This window comes from Pseudoliparis swirei, chromosome 21, assembly GCF_029220125.1.
Source record: "Pseudoliparis swirei isolate HS2019 ecotype Mariana Trench chromosome 21, NWPU_hadal_v1, whole genome shotgun sequence".
In the NCBI taxonomy this organism is placed as follows: Eukaryota; Metazoa; Chordata; class Actinopteri; order Perciformes; family Liparidae; genus Pseudoliparis; species Pseudoliparis swirei.
Window position 1 is genome coordinate 864,230 of NC_079408.1, and position 8,794 is coordinate 873,023.

Below are 8,794 nucleotides of genomic sequence, written 5' to 3' on the forward strand. Positions count from 1 at the left end.
CCTACTCCTCCTTCCCACCTTCCACCTCCCACCCACCTCTTACCTTCCCACCTCCTTCCCACCTTCCACCTCCTTCCCACCCACCTCCCCATCTACTCTCTTACCTCCCACCCACCTCCCACCCACCTCCTTCCCACCTTCACCTCCCTTCACCCACCTCTTACCTCCCCACCCACCTCCCACCTCTTACCCACCCACCTTCCCACCTTCCTTCCCACCTCTTACTTACCCACCTTCTACCTTCACCTTCCCACCTCCTTCCCACCTTCCACCTCCCACCCACCCACCTCCCACCTTCCTTCCCACCTCTTACCTCCCACCCACCTTCCTTCCCACCTTCCTTACTCCTAGCTCCCACCCACCCACCTTCCTTCCCACCTTCTTACCCACCCACCTCCCTACCTCCACCTTCTTACCTCCCCACCTCCTTCCCACCTTCCTTCCTAGCTTCCCACCTCCCAACCACCCACCTTCCCACCCACCTCCTACCCACCCACCCACCTCCCACCCACCCACCTCCTCCCTCCCACCTTCACCCTCCCACCTACCTCCCTACCTACCTTCCTTCCTACCTTCCTACCTACCTCCCTACCTACCTTCCTACCTTCCTACCTCCCTCCCTACCTACCTACCTCCCTACCTACCTTCTTACCTTCCTACCTCCCGACCTCCCTTCCTACCTACATCCCTACCTACCTACCTCCCTACTTACCTCCCTACCTTCTTACCTACCTACCTCCCTACCTTCTGACCTTCTTACCTCCCTACCTTCCTTCCTACCTTCCTTCCTAGCTTCCTACCTACCTACCTCCCTCCCTTCCTACCTTCTTACCTTCCTACCTACCTCCCTACCTACCTTCCTTCCTACCTTCCTACCTACCTCCCTACCTACCTTCCTACCTTCCTACCTCCCTCCCTACCTACCTACCTCCCTACCTACCTTCTTACCTTCCTACCTCCCAACCTCCCTTCCTACCTACATCCCTACCTACCTACCTCCCTACTTACCTCCCTACCTTCTTACCTACCTACCTCCCTACCTCCCTCCCTACCTACCTAACTCCCTTCCTACCTTCCTTCCTTCCTAGCTTCTTACCTACCTACCTCCCTACCTCCCTCCCTACCTACCTAACTCCCTTCCTACCTTCCTTCCTTCCTAGCTTCTTACCTTCCTACCTACCTCGCTACCTACCTCCCTACCTTCCTTCCTACCTTCTTACCTCCCTACCTACCTACCTCCCTACCTTCTTACCTTCCTACCTACCTCCCTACCTACCTACCTCCCTATCTAGCTTCTTACCTTCGTACCTACCTCCCTACCTTCCTTCCTAGCTTCCTACCTACCTCCCTACCTACTTTCCTTCTTTCCTAGCTCCCTACCTACCTTCCTACATACCTACCTACCTTCCTTCCTACCTTCCTATCTACCTCCCTACCCTACCTTCTTACCTTCCTACCTACCTTCCTAGCTTCCTACCTATCTCCCTACCTACCTACCTTCCTACCTTCCTTCCTACCTTCCTTCCTTCCTAGCTACCTACCTACCTTCCTTCCTACCTTACTTCCTTCCTAGCTCCCTACCTACCTTCTTACCTCCCTACCTTCTTACCTCCCTACCTACCTACCTTTCTTCCCACCTTCTTACCTTCCTACCTACCTACCTACCTTCCTTCCTACCTTCTTACCTACCTACCTCCTTACCTTCCTACCTACCTCCCTATCTACCTACCTCCCGATCTACCTTCCTACCTTCCTACCTACCTCCCTACCTACCTTCCTTCCTACCTTCCTTCCTTCCTAGCTTCCTACCTACCTCCCTACCTACCTTCCTTCCTTCCTTCTTTCCTAGCTCCCTACCTACCTTCCTACATACCTACCTCCCTACCTACCTTCCTTCCTACCTTCTTACCTTCCTATCTACCTCCCTACCTTCTTACCTTCCTACCTACCTCCCTACCTACCTTCCTTCCTTCCTAGCTTCCCACCTACCTCCCTACCTACCTTCCTTCCTACCTTCCTTCTTTCCTAGCTCCCTACCTACCTTCCTACATACCTCCCTACCTACCTCCCTACTTACCTACCTACCTTCCTACCTTCCTACCTTCCTACCTCCCTACCTACCTTACTTCCTAGCTTCCTACCTACCTCCCTACCTACCTCCCTACCTACCTTCTTATCTTCCTACCTCCCTACCTTCCTTCCTTCCTTCCTAGCTTCCTACCTACCTTCCTTCCTAGCTCCCTACCTACCTTCCTACCTCCCTACCTACCTCCCTACCTACCTTCCTACCTACCTTCTTATCTTCCTACCTACCTACCTCCCTACCTTCTTACCTTCCTACCTACCTACCTCCCTACCTACCTCCCTACCTACCTCCCTACCTCCCTACCTACCTCCCTACCTACTTACCTCCCTACCTTCCTTCTTACCTTCCTACCTACCTACCTACCTCCCTACCTAGCTTCCTTCCTTTCCTACCTCTCTTTAAAGCCACCACATTGGCAGCCATCAACCCTGTCAGAGCTCAGGTGTGGAGGGGGGCGGAGCTAAGAGGTGAATTGTACATATGGGGAAGTAACTCCTCCCACTACCCCGTTTAAAGGGCGTGGCCAAATGCTTATTTGCACATATAAACAACAACAACGCTGCTTTCTGGCCTCAGGTGTGCTCTGACTTCTTTTAGGGCCTATTTTATATTCTCGAAAAAATAAAGCATTAAAAAAGTTTAATGACATAAATGTCTGCGTCCTTAAATGTGTTGATTACATAATTTATGCATTTTTTTAATTTAATGCAACTGAGTCCCCTCATAAAACAACTTTATTTTCATGCATTAACTTTTGATTCCCTTAAACTTCACATGAGGCCCGTTTGAAACACAAATGAAGTGATTGTGATTAAACAACAACAACAGATCCATAATCTGAGTCGTGGAGCTTAAAGACGACGAGACATTTAAAGCGTCTGCGTGTTCGTCATGTTTGTTTATTGATGTTTCTCTATTTATGTTCGGATGATGTCAATATTTGATATATGTTTAAAAATATATACAATCTACTAATTAAACAAATATTATTCCTCCAACACGCTTTGTTTCTGTTGTCTCGAACTCTTGTATATATTTATTTTAATATAAATATAATATGTAATGTTATTGGATTTTTTACATGATACATCTGATATCAATTTTTTATTTGTATATATATATATTTAAATGTTATATTAAAAAAAAAAATTTAACATTTTTTTAATGAAAGGAAAATATATATTTTAATTTTATATATTTATTTGTTTTTTGTGATTTTTCTTCATTAAAAAAAATTATATTTTATTTTATTCATTTCATTCATATATTGGATTTTATTGATATAAATCTGTTTCTAAACAGGTGACCAGCTGTTTCTCTGATGAGAGAAAGAAGGAGAAATAAACTAAATAATGTTGAAGTTTATTAATTACAGAAATAAGAAGAACAGGAATAAAATACTAAAACATGAAAGTATAACTTTTTATACATAGAATTTGCTTCATTAAACAAAACAAAGAAAAAACAATAATATTAGTTTTACAAAGTTCTCTAAATAGAAAAGAGAATACATTTTTTAAAATGTAATTTAATTTAAAAAATATTATAATAATAGTTTTAAAAAATAAGTTTTAAAAAGAAATTCGAAAAAAATAAACAACGAATAAATATGTGTTCATATAAAAAAAGTGACGCTCTTTTCTAAAAATAAAATAATTCAAAAAAAATAATGAAATTGTTTGAAAAATAAATTTATTTTAATAAATTCCCCCAAATGAATTAAAATAAATCTTGAAGGGTGCGCGCTGAAACCGAGGCGTGTGACGTCATCAAAGCGCGCCAAACAAAGCTCCATGTGCCAGAGCGAAGACGCGCGCGGAGGAAAGTTTGTTTTACGAAAAGTTGAAAATATATATTATCGTCAATAAAGTCAAATCCAAAGAGAAGAAGTTCAACACAAAGACTTATTGAGCGGAAACAGTGGAGCTACATTTAAAGAAAGACACGAAGAAGAAATAAAAGCAGCAGCAGAAGAAGAAGAAAAAGAAGAAGTAACAGAGTTTAAAAGTTAAAGTCCTCCAGAGGAGAACACGTTGTGAAGGTAAGAAGAACTACAAGAGTTAGGAGTACTACAAGAGAACTACAAGAGTTAGGAGTACTACAAGAGAACTACAAGAGAACTACAAGAGTACTACAAGAGTTAGGAGTACTACGTCAAGAAAGGAGAGAGGAGGAAGAGGTGGTGATGATGATGAAGGCGGGCGTCAGACACACTCCGATCTCCGCCTCCTCCTTTCCTTTCCTCTCCTCCTCAGGAGGAGGAGGAGGAGGTCAGCGTGGCCATCGTGACCATCGAGGAAGAGTCCTGTCCGTCAGAGCCCTTTGGCTGTGACTCCGCCCACCTGGACTCAACCAATCGGATCGTACCTTCTTCTGGCGAAGGAGAGGAGGAAGAGGAGGAGGGAAATAGCCATGAAGAAGAGGAGGAGGAGACGACGTCATCGCTTCACCTGCAGACTCAGGTGAGAAGTACACAAGTATTTATAGTCCTTTATACAAAGTACTTCAGATGCTCTGGAGCTGTGGGTGTGTGTCGCCACCTGGTGGCCACACGGTGACACAGCGAGCTGACGGTGGTCATTCATCCTGAGCGGCCAGCAGGGGGCGCTGCTGCTCCTCTGTGAACACACACATGTACACACCTGGCTCATTGATGCATTGTGGGATTTGTGTGGTGGTGGCGTTCAGATGTGTGTGTGTGTTAGTCGCGTCGGGGGCGTGGCTTATCACTCCCGCTTCTTTACGTGAAAAAGACTTTTCTTTTCCCCGCTTCTCTCTCTCTTCTCTTTGATTCGTGTCTCTGAGACTTTCCCACCTGGCGGCAGATCTCCTGCCATGAAGCACATCTGCCGGCGGTTGGTTCTAGTAAAGTACAACAAAGAGCTCCTCCGACCTTCTTCCACGCTTCATCTTCACAGCGACGGTTTCGGTAAGTAAAAAGAGGCGTGTCATAAAGTTCGGGGTGCCCACAAACGGCGACAATAATCTTTTCCTCCATTTTTTTCAACCGGAGCTGCTCAACGCTGATTGGCTGACGCAACTATGACTCACGCGTTTTTGCTGCCCGAGTTGGGAAATTTCAACTCGCGCGTCGACGAGCTGCGTCTGTTCGCTCTGTTGGCTCTGATCGCCCCGCGGCTAACGCTCTGTTGGCTCTGATCGCCCCGCGGCTAACGCTCTGTTGGTTCTGATCGCCCCGCGGCTAACGCTCTGTTGGCCCCGCGGCTAACGCTCTGTTGGCTCTGTTGGCCCCGCGGCTAACGCTCTGTTGGCTCTGATCGCCCCGCGGCTAACGCTCTGTTGGCTCTGTTGGCCCCGCGGCTAACGCTCTGTTGGCTCTGATTGCCCCGCGGCTAACGCTCTGTTGGCTCTGTTGGCCCCGCGGCTAACGCTCTGTTGGCTCTGATCGCCCCGCGGCTAACGCTCTGTTGGCTCTGATTGCCCCGCGGCTAACGCTCTGTTGGCTCTGATTGCCCCGCGGCTAACGCTCTGTTGGCTCTGATTGCCCCGCGGCTAACGCTCTGTTGGCTCTGTTGGCCCCGCGGCTAACGCTCTGTTGACTCTGTTGGCCCCGCGGCTAACGCTCTGTTGGCTCTGATTGCCCCGCGGCTAACGCTCTGTTGGCCCCGCGGCTAACGCTCTGTTGACTCTGATTGCCCCGCAGCTAACGCTCTGTTGGCCCCGCGGCTAACGCTCTGTTGGCTCTGTTGGCCCCGCGGCTAACGCTCTGTTGGCCCCGCGGCTAACGCGTCTGACGCGCTGGAGAATACGCAGCTGTGCATCGACTTTGCATGAAATCTCGACGCTCGTCGAAATACAATTATTACTTTTTTCTTTTAGTTGGATGTCTATAAATAAAAAATAAGAAGTATAATATAGTATATTTTAATTATTAAGAGTAAAAGGACCACACACACACTAATGGTGTGTTCACACCGGACGCGTCGACATTTCTAAACTATTTTATTATTATTAAGTACACACACACACACACACACACACACACACACACACACACACACACACAGTCGCTGTGTGTTCAGGAATGTGCAGCAGTCAACATTCCTCAGATTCCTCCATCGGCATTATGGGAATTGAAGTCTCCTCCCGAGGGAAATGTTATCTTATGACACAAACACACACACACACTAGGACACACACATACTAACACACACACCAACACACACACTAACACACACACTAACACACACACTAACACACACACTAACACACACACTAACACACACTAACACACACACTAACACACACACTAACACACACACTAACACACACACTAACACACACACTAGGACACACACATACTAACACACACACTAACACACACACTAGGACACACACATACTAACACACACACTAACACACACACTAACACACACACTAACACACACACACACACTAACACACACACTAGGACACACACTAGGACACACACACACACTAACACACACTAACACACACACTAACACACACACTAGGACACACACACACATACTAACACACATACTAACACACACTAACACACACACTAACACACACTAACACACACACACACTAACACACACACTAACACACACACTAACACACACACTAACACACACACTAACACACAAACTAACACACACTAACACACACACTAACACACACACTAACACACACACTAACACACACACACTAACACACACACACACACTAACACACACACTAACACACAAACTAACACACTAACACACACACTAACACACAAACTAACACACTAACACACACACTAACACACACACTAACACACACACTAACACACACACTAACACACACACTAACACACACACACACTAACACACACACTAACACACACACATACTAACACACACACTAACACACACACTAGGACACACACACACACCAACACACACACTAGGACACACACACACTAACACACACACTAACACACACACTAACACACACACTAGGACACACACACTAACACACACACTAACACACACACTAACACACACACTAACACACACACTAACACACACACTAACACACACACTAACACACACACTAACACACACACACTAACACACACTAACACACACACACACACACTAACACACACACTAACACACACACACTAACACACACACTAGGACACACACATACTAACACACACACACACTAGGACACACACTAGGACACACATACTAACACACACACACTAACACACACACTAACACACACACTAACACACACACACACACTAACACCACACACACACTAACACTAACACACACTATTTATACACACACACTAACACACACATATACTACACACACACACTAACACACACTAACACTAACACACACTAATAACACACACACTAACACACATACTATACACACACTAACACACACTAATATACACACTAACACACATACTAACACACACACTAACACACACACACTAACACACAAACTAACACACACACTATACACACACATATATATTAACACACACACACACACACTAATACACTAATACTAATATACATTACACACACATACATACTATACACACACACTAACACACACACTACACACACAAACACACACACACTAACACACGCACTAACACACACAGACTAACACACTAACACACACACTAACACACACGTACACTAACACACACACTAACACACACACACTCACACACACACATATACATACTAACACACATACTAACACACACACACTAACACACACACTAACACACACACACACACACACACACACACTAACACACACACACTAACACACACACACACACACACACACTAACACACATACTAACACACACACACACACACTAACACACACACACACACACTAATACACATACTAACACACACACACATACATACTAACACACACACACACACACATACATACTAACACACACACACACACACACACACACACACACACACACAGTCTCTCCTAAACGATGAGCCTGAGCCAGTAGAGATGAATTCATTCATTTTTTGGACCACCAAACAGGAAGCTCTGGCTTTCAGAGTAAAGCTCTGGTTTTCAGAGTAAGGGTCTGGCTTTCAGAGTAAAGCTCTGGTTTTCAGAGTAAGGGTCTGGTTTTCAGAGTAAGGGTCTGGTTTTCAGAGTAAAGCTCTGGTTTTCAGAGTAAAGCTCTCTGTGGTTCCCAGAGGATGAACCCTCATGTCTCCATTCTCTGATCTCAACTTGTATTTCCTGTTCTTCTTCTTCTTTGATGACAAAACATGCGAAGACGTCGGACCAGATCCTCCTGTTAACTTTCACACTAAAAGCCCCAGGCATCCAGTCCTTTTGTTACCTTTCACAATAAAAGCCCCAGACATCCGGACCTTTTAATCCTGATGGTTTGTGTTCCATTCAGATCAGAATATTGAGAATAATGACAGCCCAGAACCAACCAGTGAGACGACACACACACACACACACACACACACACACACACACACACCGTGTGTGTGAGGGTCTATTCCTCTGGGCAGCTTTCAGAGCTAGCTGGTCCACACACACACACACACACACACACACATATACACACACACACACATACACACACACACACATACACACACATATACACACACACACACACACACACATATACACACACACACACACACATACA